The sequence below is a fragment of the Pimephales promelas genome, chromosome 2, assembly GCF_988280905.1.
Source record: "Pimephales promelas chromosome 2, fPimPro1.hap1.1, whole genome shotgun sequence".
NCBI lineage: Eukaryota > Metazoa > Chordata > Actinopteri > Cypriniformes > Leuciscidae > Pimephales > Pimephales promelas.
Genome location: NC_142770.1, coordinates 41,161,315 through 41,173,753, shown reverse-complemented (window position 1 = coordinate 41,173,753; position 12,439 = coordinate 41,161,315). Strand labels below are relative to the sequence as shown.

The 12,439-nt window shown below is 36.6% G+C and overlaps 2 pseudogenes across 2 annotated transcripts in view; one reads left to right on the top strand and one right to left on the bottom strand.

Annotated features, from left to right (window-relative positions):
* The window catches only part of LOC148997414 (uncharacterized), a 131,201-nt pseudogene that overhangs the window by 39,040 nt on the left and 79,722 nt on the right, over positions 1-12,439 (bottom strand). The window lies entirely within an intron of this gene.
* Positions 1,093-8,811, top strand: LOC120467074 (uncharacterized; annotated as a pseudogene). The gene is made up of 21 exons (XR_016169578.1): positions 1,093-1,405; positions 1,498-1,680; positions 1,859-1,990; positions 2,095-2,199; positions 2,805-3,855; positions 3,942-4,081; positions 4,188-4,392; positions 4,656-4,760; positions 4,851-5,041; positions 5,133-5,274; positions 5,472-6,114; positions 6,214-6,276; positions 6,392-6,471; positions 6,541-6,663; positions 6,740-6,859; positions 6,944-6,991; positions 7,067-7,150; positions 7,252-7,317; positions 7,849-7,909; positions 8,022-8,349; positions 8,453-8,811. The product of XR_016169578.1 is annotated as an uncharacterized LOC120467074 (transcript).

Sequence of the window (12,439 nt, the reverse complement as noted above, 5' to 3'; positions counted from 1 at the left end):
ACCAAATATTACCTCAGAACTTCAAGTAAATGAACTAGAAATCCGCGCTCATTCAAGGGTGTGCATCTATTGCATGGACGGGGAGAACGCGCTGAAATTATCAGACACCCATTAGTGCATGCGAGGGAAACAGCTGGAAACACGGCGCTGGTCGTTCTCTCCATACTCGACACGACGGAATCCAACGGCGTGCACGGGCGAAGGTATAATACATGTATTAAATTGTATGAAATAATCCCGGAAAAAGCACAAACACAGCTGAGGGTGACGCTAACAGACAGCAGACAAACGACTAGCAGTGAAAGCGGCCGCAAGAATCCACCTGTCACTCAAGTGGCCACGCCCTTAATTATGCAGAACTTTAAGGCTTAAATATAATTTAAACAGATGAGTTGTAAAAAAATTCACCCCCCTCACAGTTGTCATGAAGGGAAAAATGAGCTCAATAGACCAAAGCCACTTTTTGCTCCAGGCTGTAAACATGTTTTTTTCTGCTGTAAAGTTGGGCATTTTAACATGGGGGAGATACAGATTTGACTCGCTTCTGCAGCCTGCCTCAAGCGGCCACTCGATAAATTGCAGTTTAATTCACTTCCGTATTGGCTTCAAGGAGTAACCCCAGAGTGCACTCTGGACGATGGGGTGGGGCGACACTTTTGGGTGGAGCGACACGTGTCGCCCCGCCCCTATTTTCCTGTTCCCGCCTTTGCCATTTTCCTCCGACCCCCTAGGGGGCAGTTTGAGATGAAAGGCAACGGCGGCGTAGCATTAACGAACAAACGACACTCCACGTTGATTGCCACTGTCTATGGTTTATTGCGATTCTAAATGGTGAGTTAAGATGTTTCTGTAGATTTATAAAAATATATTTGAAGAGTTCAGATGCAAAAGCCTCTAAATGCCATTTGAAATTTTCTTCTTTAATGATGATTTTTGTCAAACTTGTATATTTAAGTTCAGTAATTTCACTTAAAAAACAATTAATAGGTAATCTTCATTGCCATTTAAGTGAAATCACTGAACTTAAATATACAAGCTTGATAAAAATGATCATTCTAGAAGAAAATTTCAAATGGCACTTAGAGGCTTTTGCATCTGAACTCTTCATTTAAAAATGTACCATGATTTTCGTGAATCAAATCTGGAATAGTTGCTTAACCATATCCCAGTGTCTTTCAAATGATATGATTAAAATGTTCTTTGTTTTTTCCTTCTTAGATTGTGAGATTTCTATATTATTTTCACAAACATGGGGCACCACACCGTCGTAACCAGAGAAAAACACGACGATTATATGAAGTCCACTCTGAAACTGTGCCCATTTTGTGGCTTTACGAACTTTATTCCGCATATGGTACATGTCCATGTTCGTATAGACATTTTGAGACTGCAGTAAGATACAAAGGTTTGGTTTTCCAAATTGATGATTTGTATTAATTACTATAACCATATTAAATTAAATTCGCTTAGTAATGTGCTTAGTTCATTCATTTTCAGATTTCTTCATTGTCAAATGCAGCAACCAGTGCCGAGAAAAGGCACATTTTCACTGCTGCTTTTGTGAGAAGACAATTATTAATAGGTCACAATTAATGACCCACATATTAAGCCATGAGCCTCGTGCTGAACCAGGGGTAACTTCAGACTTGCATATTGAGAATGTCATTATTAAAGACACAGGTAATTGAATCTTGAAGAACTTGCTCTGTTATACAATAGCAATATGTTTAGTTTTCTTAAAGCTGTTTATTTATATTAATTATGTTGTTTGAGATCGAGAATAATAAATTACTGAATTGTTAAAGTTTTAATGAATTAATAATTTCTCATTTTTTATGAATATTTGTTGATTGTGTAGTGGGTCTGAGCGTACAGGTAGCACAGAGTTTTGGAGCTGAATCTTGCACTAGAGAGAGCCCTGGATTGAAAGTGGAGATGTTTTGTGATGCAGCAAATCCCACATCAACAACTTCCACTTCTTCAAACAGAGGTTAGACTTCTTGACAAAAACAAAGTATCACATATTTGTTTGGCATAATCCTCTCCATGTAGAGTAATCTGTTCTATCTGGTAATATCTTTATTGCTTTATAAGAATCTCTTCCAAACAAGAAGACCAATATCCAAATGGATAATAGGAACAAACCAGCAGCTACACCTGAATCTGAACTTAAGTGTGGAAATGTCAAGAGTTCTACAGGTAACAGACTTGTAAACTTGTGCTTCTTAGGGTTGCAGTGGTATGAGATTTTCACAGTACAAAAACAGTTTCAGAAATTATCCTGGTTTAATGGTATATGGTCCTGCTCAATCAAATGTGAGTCATTTTTAAATATTTTATGTTTTTAAAAATTGTTTGCCATTGGATCATTTTTTTACTCTGATAACAATAAATATTATTATTTATACTTGAGTAATTATTTCTATTAGTCCTTTTACTTTAGTACAGCAATTGTGTGATAAAAGTGACATAATTTGAGACTTTTTGCTTTATTTTTGACTAGATACAAAGCTCATCACAGTTTACGGATGGAAGAGATGCAATAAATAGTGTTTAGTTGGGCATCTACTGAAAATAGCATAGGCTAGAACATTGATCTCAGGATTTAAGATTTGAGCAATAGTACATTACAGTACTGTAAATAATCATAGTGTGAGATATAATTCTTTTAAGCATGAAACTGTCATACTGCTGCAACCCTAATATAATATACTGTATAAAGGTTAGTATGCACAGTGATCTGAAAACATTAGTCACATTAAAGTGCAGTAGTAAAGACTGAACTTTAAACATGTTGTTTCAAGCAACTACTCCAGTAGAAGAAGGAAAAGGTCTGAGGACTGCTAATCTGAAGCCTAATACAGTTGTGTGTGTGCACTGTAATTTGACATTATTAAAAAACAACTTAAGAAAGCACATCCAAAGACGCCACACTGAATGCAGGGAGACTGTATCATCCAAAAGGTATTTAAGATGCCAGTGTGTTGATGGCAAAAATGGAATTTTTGCTGTTGAAAAGTCTTTCCATGGTGCATCTACTCCAATCCATGTCCTGAAAAACACCTGGGGAGAGTCACAAAGGTCTGAGTGTGAATTGGATGAGTGCTGTGTTACCAGAGACTTTGCCCACAGAAGTGGTATTTTGCCATTTGAGTGTGACCACTTGCAGTCTTTATCCTATTGTCCACGTGTTGATCAAATACAGACTGATCTTGCAGAAGAAACATTGTGTATGATGGTTGACCAGAAGTGGTTTGGAGAAGCAAGGAAACACCAATTAATTGATTTGAAGAAGGAATCACTGGCAGAAGGAGTTCCATTGTCAGTGTCTGTACAAATTGGAGACCAACTCAACAAATTGCATGTGTCTGTGTTTGAAAAAAAAAAACCGCTCATATTACAGCAGACTTGGCAGAGTAATGGTCTCGTATGATGTTAAGAAAAACTCTTGGCACTGTCCTTGCTCAATGCCAAGGAAATCGTGTATTCACAAGGCTATTTCAAAGTGGCATCTCTTTCACCATCAGAAAGACTTGTTCAAGAAGGTAAAAAGTGTGGAGGAAGTTCCTCCTGAATCACCTGAAGGAAAAAAAGATGATCACAACAACAGCTATCCACCATCTGACTCAAACATCAAAGAAATGATCCACTACATGATGGCACACAAAAAACTTCCCAGTGAGCTTCCCAAGACATTACTAGATCATTCCAGAGATTTGAAGTCCAACCAGTGCCTTCCAAGGCATCTGGTGCCCACAGAATTAAAATGTATCAACTGCACAGCTGAAAGCTTAAGTGATCCAAGACTCATCACAAAAGATGCCAAGATAGTGACATTTTCTGGTGTAATCCAAGGTATGGTTATTGTAATATTACATTAACATGTGCTTTCATATATTTTTATGGATATTTTAGATTCATGCATTTATTTACTTCTTTAGGCATATCTACTTACTACAGACAGTGCCCAAACTGTGAAATGGTATATAGGTACCAAGAGTGGTCAGATGGAATACATAATTTCAATGACCACATTCTTTTGTCATTACATTTGTGCATGTTCCTAAGAAACTCAATACAGGTATGTCACAATCCCAATGCGTTGTTTTCCTATGAATTTTTCAAGTTGCTGGGTTTTTTTTTTCATTCATTCATTCAATATATTTTTTTAACTTGTTTAATTCCAGAATAGTACAGCAGTAAGTAGGGTAATGGAAACATTACATTCAATTGAAGGTGGGCCTTTTCCTAAAAATGAACTTGTTTTACAAGCCTATTTGCACTTTGAGGCCATGACAGAACTGGATTATCATTACAACTGTGTCACTTGTGGGCACTACCCAAGTGTAGTCGTCATGGATCTACACAAGAAGGGAGCCTTCGGCATGCCTGGTATGTTTAAACATTTATTGTTTGATATATTTAAAAGTTTATTTATAACTATAGTTTCTTAATTTATTCACAAAATATGTTTATCCAATCACATCCACATTTTAAAGGTTTTTTTTAATTTGTATTTGTATTTACATTTTTTCATAATCCTATCATTTCATAGGCATAAATTGCATTCATGCATGAATTGAAATGTAAGTTAATGTAATATAGCCTACTTTTAAATACTATAGTCTTTGTTTCATTTTATTAATTTATTGTAGTGAGTGAAATTGACCCCCCTCCACCAAATTATGATGGCTGTGTGGATATTGAGAAGTTTTGGGAGGCAGTAACAGTAGAGATGATAAGCCGAGGTTTTTATACAAGTATGTCTCGCATCACTTTCCAGATATAAAGCCTTTTATCTAAGTTTCTTTCTTTAACCACAGTTTAACTTCTTTCTCTTTTATTATTAGGTGGGATGAGGAACCCCTTAATTGTGCCCCCAAGCTACAGCTTTTGGGCGCCATGGATTGGTATTCATACCAGATCATCCAACAACGTTCTCAACACAGAGTACGCTAAGCTTCATGTGTCACAAGACTCATCTGAGGATGACGTACCACTTACAGAAGAAAGGCTTGCAGATGAGCTGCTAAATATCCGGGTATGGTTTGTTACATCACAACAATATATTAATTGAGATGTTTTGTTCTGTCATGTGTAATAATTTTGTTGCAATCTTTCTTTTTGGCTAGGTTGAAGAAATAAGGGCCCTTTGTATGGGATGTGGAATAGATCACAAAGGTTCTAAAATGGATTTAATTATCCGACTAAAAGAGAGGATGTCAAATAGAGTCACCTACAACAAGGTTTTTGAAAAAGTGTGGGGTGCATCTGGTAAGTCCGACTGTACAGTTATGTATTAGGGAGGCATAAAAGTATTGCTATAACAGTTCTTGTTTACATAATCATTTTGCTGTTCAAATTGAGGCGATGTGATTTTTGTCAATTGTAAGATCTCTGATTATAAAACTGTATAAAGATTGACAAATTGAGTATTCATGGATTATGAATTGACATGTCTTTCACTTTAGGTGGCTGGGCTGTTATAACCTGCCCTTGTGGGGTTGTGTACTCTGTGAAATTTAACATCAGAGCAGAGAGCCCTCGTGATTATGCTGATCTCCTGCTTTCATGGAAACATGTTCCCAATGTTGCCGTCTACGACTTCCCAAGGGGACTAGCCTCTCATGCAAACCATCGTTCAAAGAATTTATTTAATCCTTTTGAGGGTCGATTATTGGAACCATCTGAAGAAAATATCAAGAAGGCATCAGAAAATGACTTGAAAGTCAGTTTGCCATGGCTTAACCACAGGAAAGAACCAGCTGATCAGGATGGTCATCCTGTTACTGGTTCATGTGAGCATTTTGTCTTGTCTGATGTGTTCCATCAGAACAACAGTAAGGATCCTAGGGATTCCTTGAGAAAGATTGGCCTTGTCCCGGAGCTTGCAGGAAAAATCAACAGTCAGAGAGCTGAGCAACTCTTTTCAGATATGAAGAAAAAAGAACTACTTCCTTAACATGATGAAACCATCATCCCACATTTTCCTTGCAAGAAATATTTTGCACCATAAAAATGTTGCACGGAACAATACGGTTGTGAAGCAGTTAAGAAAATGTATAGATGATGACACGGAATTACAGTTTGATTGCAATGGAAAGATCATTTTGGGTAAAGTATTATCACTGTGTGTATGTATGAATATTTGTGTGTGTGTATGTGTATACCGGTATGTAAATAAATGTGTATGTATGCGCTTTTGTGTTTTAGGTGCAGCCGTGAATCCTCGATCTTCCAACACTGTTGATATTGCAGCATGCAGTCAAATATCAGGTATGAAGGTGCAGCTGTTATTGTTGTAAGATCAATCCTATTTGATAAAAAATATTATATATTTACATGTATTTGTATTTTTATTAGAGTGAGGATGTTTGTTTTTGTGTTTTAGGTGCAGCCGTGAATCCTCAATCTTCCAACACTGTTGATATTGCAGCATGCAGTCAAATCCGGTATGAAGGTGCAGTTGTGGCAAAAAGCTAAGACATCTTTGATTGAGATGAAGTGATAATTCATGTTGTTTATCCTTCTTTTTTTAAGCCACCATATGAGAAGAGCACACGTCACAGTGTGACAAGCCACAAGCCCTTCTGGGCAGTGGAGGACATGCTTCCAAACAAAGCCGTTTGGGGCCAACCATTACCAGAACATCTTCAGAAAATGGTAATCATTAGTTTGTGGCCATACTAAAATTCTTAAAACATGTTCTTGGTTTATACGTTTTCATTTTATTTTTCAGGTTGTAAGTGTATTGGACCCTAACAGTGACCCAAAGGAACGAATTGTTTCTGTGGGGTCGACTGTGCTGCTGCGTTCCGATTTTCTATCTTTAGGATTGTCAGAAGGAGTTGAAGCAACGGTAAAATTATTTTTTATTTGTAAAATGAGATGGAAAAATATCAAAGGAACTGATTTTATTTGTTTTTATTTAAAAAATATATAGATTTTGAACTGTTGCCTACGAATCATTGAGCACATCGCTTTCCGCAGGGTAAGGTAGCAGTCTCGAAAATTATATTGAAAACCGGATGCATTTGCATGCATCTGATAATTGTTTCCATTACAGGATATCAGTGTGTATGTTGCTAATTCTTACGTGGTAGCAACCTGGCTTCCGCCACTCTCTGGTTTCCCAGAGTTGTCCCTTCCGGTGAGTTCTGGAATGTTTTATTTTGTGGAAGATTTTACTATATCTGAATATAATGAACATTATAGTTCCTAGGCTCTGATATGTTTCTACATAAATTTTAGGCTAATGTCGGCCAGACAGACCTTGTGGTTCTGCCTGCTTGGGTACCTGGCCACTGGCTGCTGTGTGTAAGTATTATAATTTATATGAGAACAAAGTTAACAGTAAGTTGTAATTTAAGCAATATCCAATAATCTAAAGGATAATTTAATGTGTACTAAACAATGTGCTGTTGAATTTAATTCATTTTGAGATTACAGCATTGCACGTGCATTTTACAGATTATGAAACCAAAGACAAGAGAAATGTATTTTCTCGATTCTATGCAACAAGCAGCATTTGGACCATACATTGACACTTTCAGGTTATAGAAATGTTCAGTATGTGTTCAGAGATTACAGTGGTTCTGTTTTAAACTGTAATCTTTTTTTTTATTTCTACCATTTTGTTCATTAACTTTTATTTTGTGTTCACTGGAATTTTTAGTGCATAACTGTTTTGCGTCAACAAACCACAGATATGACCCTTGTTTGCAAAGATAGTATATAGATATAAGATAGTATAATATAGATAGTTTAATTGACATTAAGGACTACATCTCTAAACAATGGGGAATTATAATTATTATTTTTTATTTATTTATTTTTTTTTTTTTACAGGAACATTGCAAAACTCATTGACAACCGAGAGTGGACAGAGAAAACTGCGATTAAATTTGAAGTGAAACATTTCATTTAAATGCAAACAAAAGTCTATTTCATTACACAATGTGTGCTGATGAAAGAAAATCTGTGAAGGTAAATGTATGTACTTGTTTTAATCCAAACCACAGGGAATACCCAAGCAGGCAGGTGGGAACAACTGTGGAATCTACATACTGATGGTAGGTTAAATTTTAATTGTTATTGTAGTTAATTATTGTAAGTTATACCCTGCTCATTTTCTTGCACTTTGTGAATTGTAACAGTACTCTCTATACATGGCTTTGGGGCTCCGATTTGATTTTACAGAGTTATGTCATTACCTCATTACATATTTCACGTTAAATAAACAGACATGCATAATTGTTTATTATTATTATTTAAAAAAATTCAGGATGACATGCCCCTGATCAGGAGGTGGTGGTGTGCTTTCTTACTGGACAACTTCACTCTGCAAATGTATGTAGCTGTTTGCATGTTCCTACATAAACATTAGTTTATATATGTACTATATCTACCAATGTACATGCCTACCTCTTGTCATTTGTTTTTGTTTTTTTAGCGCTCAACCTTACAAAAGGCAATGTCTTCGGGGAGATTCAGACAAAGCAGGTAATTTATTGTACACACATTCATTAAGTAAGCAATTTCTTTGAATAGTTTTCTGGTAAAACTTCCATTTGTTGGTGAAACAATGGAGTTATTTGTCATTGTTCAAGACAGGCATGTTAAGGGCGGGCTTTAGTGAAGCGCTGCAGAGCTTCTGTCCTAACGGTGGAAACACAGTGTGATTTTGTGCTTGGTGATACAGGTCCAAGGCTATTAACACCGCCCGACCCTTGAAAGCCCTGGCTCACACTGGCCCGACAGTGGGGAAAGCGGCTAATGTGTGTTGGAGCGATATTTATTTTAATATTATCTTTATAATCATTATTCAATCAATTAATTATTTCATTAACTCCCACACTGATTCAGTGTTACATTTAACAGCCTGTAGTGTGCACACTGAGCAGTGTTCATTTCATCTGGGCAAACCCATCTGGGGCCGCCATGGAAACCTTGGACAAAACTGTCTGGGTCCCAGTTAGATAGCCCAGGTCAAACCAATGTGGGCCCCACATGACTGTGTTGGCTGGGAAGGTTTATATTTTTTTCAACAACATTTATATACAAGTATAAATAATAATGTTTTTTGTTTCAACAGCTTCCCCATGAAATAATTTCCGAGATCCTCAAGGAAGTTGTTTTAGCAACTGGTGATTCTGCATATTTGACACTTTCACTAGTATGCAGATGGTTTAGGGATGTGGTCACAGATGAATTTTTCCAGAAAGCAGCACACTTTGCCTGGCTAGACAGTAAGATGTTTTTTTCCTGTTCAATGCACATTTCTTGGATTGAAATTTGTGTTATGTGACATTTAAACTTGAATCTCCACACTTATACCTTTTCTGTATTTTGTCTTTACATTTTAAGGTGTGGTCAACTGGAAAAAATTTTCTCTGGACTACCGTGAAGAGTTTCGACGGATCTACAGCATCAGGGAATGCTCGGAATGCTTGGAGCTTTTCAAGTCCTATCCACCAGGGTACAGGGGAAGAGGAAAACGAGGGGAACTGCTGGGCTTTTACTCCGAAGATGTTTGTACAGGATTTTGCTCGCAGGACTGTTTCTTTGCTGCAGGAAATGAATTTCTGTGAAACTCAACTTGTACATGGGAATGTTTGGAGCCCATAATAAAGAAAAAGTGTCAGTCTTTGTTTTGTTGTGTTCTTAAGAGCATGTATAGATACTCCCTTATAAGTTTATTATAGAACAACCATAATTATTGATTACATTTTTGTAAACGCACAAATACTATAATTACCATAGTTAATTTGTGATTACCATGACTTTTTGGAGCTATAATCCCGTATGATCAGTGAAGTTTGACAGCCGTAAATGTAGTTAAAAAAAAAAGTTCGTAGGATCTAACGGAAACTTGTGGTTACTATCAGGTGAGACTAGTGACTTGTCCGGTGACATTTGCGCTCTCTCTCTCTCTCTCTCTGTATATATATATATATATATATATATATATATATATATATGTATGTATGTAGAGGGAGAGAGATGTCATTAACTTATTAACTTACAAAAAAACCTAATTCAGAGGTAACGAACCATCTAACTTACTACAGCTGTTGAGGGAGTGATTGTGAATTAGACCATTATTTCTATTCTCTTCTACTTCAATGGAATATTGTGGAATCGCATTAATGACCACAAAATCAACAAGTTTATTCGTCTGTTGTGTTCTTCCGCATTCCCAGCCTGCCCAAAGCGTCACACTTCTCTGCACCAATAATCTGTAATAGCGTCACACTTCTCTGCACCAATAAGATCATCTTTATTATAAACCAATAAACGTTAAGGTGGGCGGGGCGACACGTCGTCCAGCGTGCACTCTGGGGTACTACGAATTTTGGAGAATGCACTTAATCGCTTCTATTTTGGTCCGTGGAGAGTAGTCGGCATTGAGGAAATGATTGCCCCCTGCTGGTGTTCAACCTTCATTCCTGCGTGTCATGTTCACGCCTTGAGGAGGCAAAGTGCTAGTGGACCAGCTAGTGGACCAGCGTGTGTATTACACGCTTTAGCGTGATTGGATGATTTGATGCTCAAGAAACATTCAATATGTTTATCAGTGTTGAAAACAGGTGTGTACATTTTTTTCCCCAAAATTCTTTGAAGAGAGAACAGCAAAAGAACAAAAGAATCTTTCAAAAGAACATCATTTATCTGAAATCTAAAGCTTTTGTAACATTAAACACTACCGTTTAAAAGTTTGGGGTCAGTAAGAATTTTTGTTTTATATTTGGGGGGAAATAAATAAAATAAATAAAAACATTTATTCATCAATGATGAGTTAAACTGATCAAAGTTACAGTAAAGACATTTATAATGTTAGAAAATATTTTTTTTAAATAAATGCTGTTATTTGTAACTTTCTATTCATCAAACACAACTACACAACTGTTTTCAACATTGATAATAATAATAATGAATGTTTCTTGATCATTAAATCATCATATTAGAGTGATTTCTGAAGGATCATCATGTGACACTGGAGTAATACTGAAAATGATGCTGAAAAATTAGCTTTAATCACAGGAAGAAATTAGGCTACACTTTACAACATTAGAAAAAATCTTAGTGATATATATGCTCTAATTAAATGTTACACTTATTTCGTTGTATGCAGAAGAGAACATGCATTTCGCGAGTTTTATTTGCACGTTTAAAATGTTAGATGACATTTGTGCAAACTATTGTGAAGTAAAGCTTTCTTTGGTTCTTTCTTTTTTTTTTTTTTTTTTTTTAATTTCAAGAATTACAATTACAGTCAGGGGTACATTGAATAAACTAAATAAAAAAACAAGAAAAGACGCATGTACACGTGACGTCACAAGGGGCGGGGCAATGCGAACCTCCAAACTCCATCTGAGTCCGTTTCGCCTGATGCCTTTATGTCTGATCTGATGCCTTTTAGTCTGAGGCTGTTTTGTCTGATGCCTTTTTGTCTGAGGCTGACTGTTTTGTCTGATGCCTAATTGTACGAGACCTGACACCTGACATTGTTTTTCCTGAGACCTGAAGCTTTTCAGTCTGAGGCGTGATGCCGTTTTTTCCAATAACTGAAGCCTTTTAGTCTAAGGCATGATGCCTTGTCTTCATATGTCTGAGGTCTGAGGATGTCCTAAAATTTACACCGTACGGGGGTCCAGTTTCCAGATCAGGATGCTCTCTGCTCTCCTCGTCGTGCTCGCATGCGCGCTCGCTCTAGATTCCGGGAGATTTTAACTAATTTGCGCTATAACTAGTCAATCACAAATGTGGCTCAATTGTTAGATTTATAGATAAACTCATCTTTCAGGCATTTGACCGACGGGATTGACACTTCAGCGCGAGAAATCAGGGGTGTGTCGTGTGAGCGTGTGTGAGAGTTGGCAGCTCGGCTGTTCTCTCCCGCGCTCTAGTCGTCTCTGATGATGTCGTGGCGCTCATACATCATTGTTACATCAGGTGTTACATCAGGTGTTATCAGTACGCAATGTCTTGCAAATTCTGTGAGGATTAGGAGGGGTGTTTTAAAGAGTCTTCATACAACATGTGTTTTTCAGGCTGGGTTGTTTGTAATTGTGTAAAAGTAGGGAAAAAATAAAAACCTTTATTAAACATTTATTAAACGCATGTTCATGTTTTGTAAATGATTAATTAATCATTAACTAAACAATTGTAAATGACTTAACTCAATCTACAAAACATGTATACAATAATTAACATATCACTTATTAAACATTTATGAAACGTATAATCATGTTTCATAAAAACTATTTAATCATTTACTAATCACTTGTAAATGACTTATAACAGAATTTACAAAACATACATAAAATGTTAATATATCACTTGCTGATCATTTTCCAGGGTGGGGCCCCGGCTGCGCTGTTCCTTTATTTATTTCTCATTTAATGTAAGATAATGTAGTCTTCCTCTTCAGTTATCT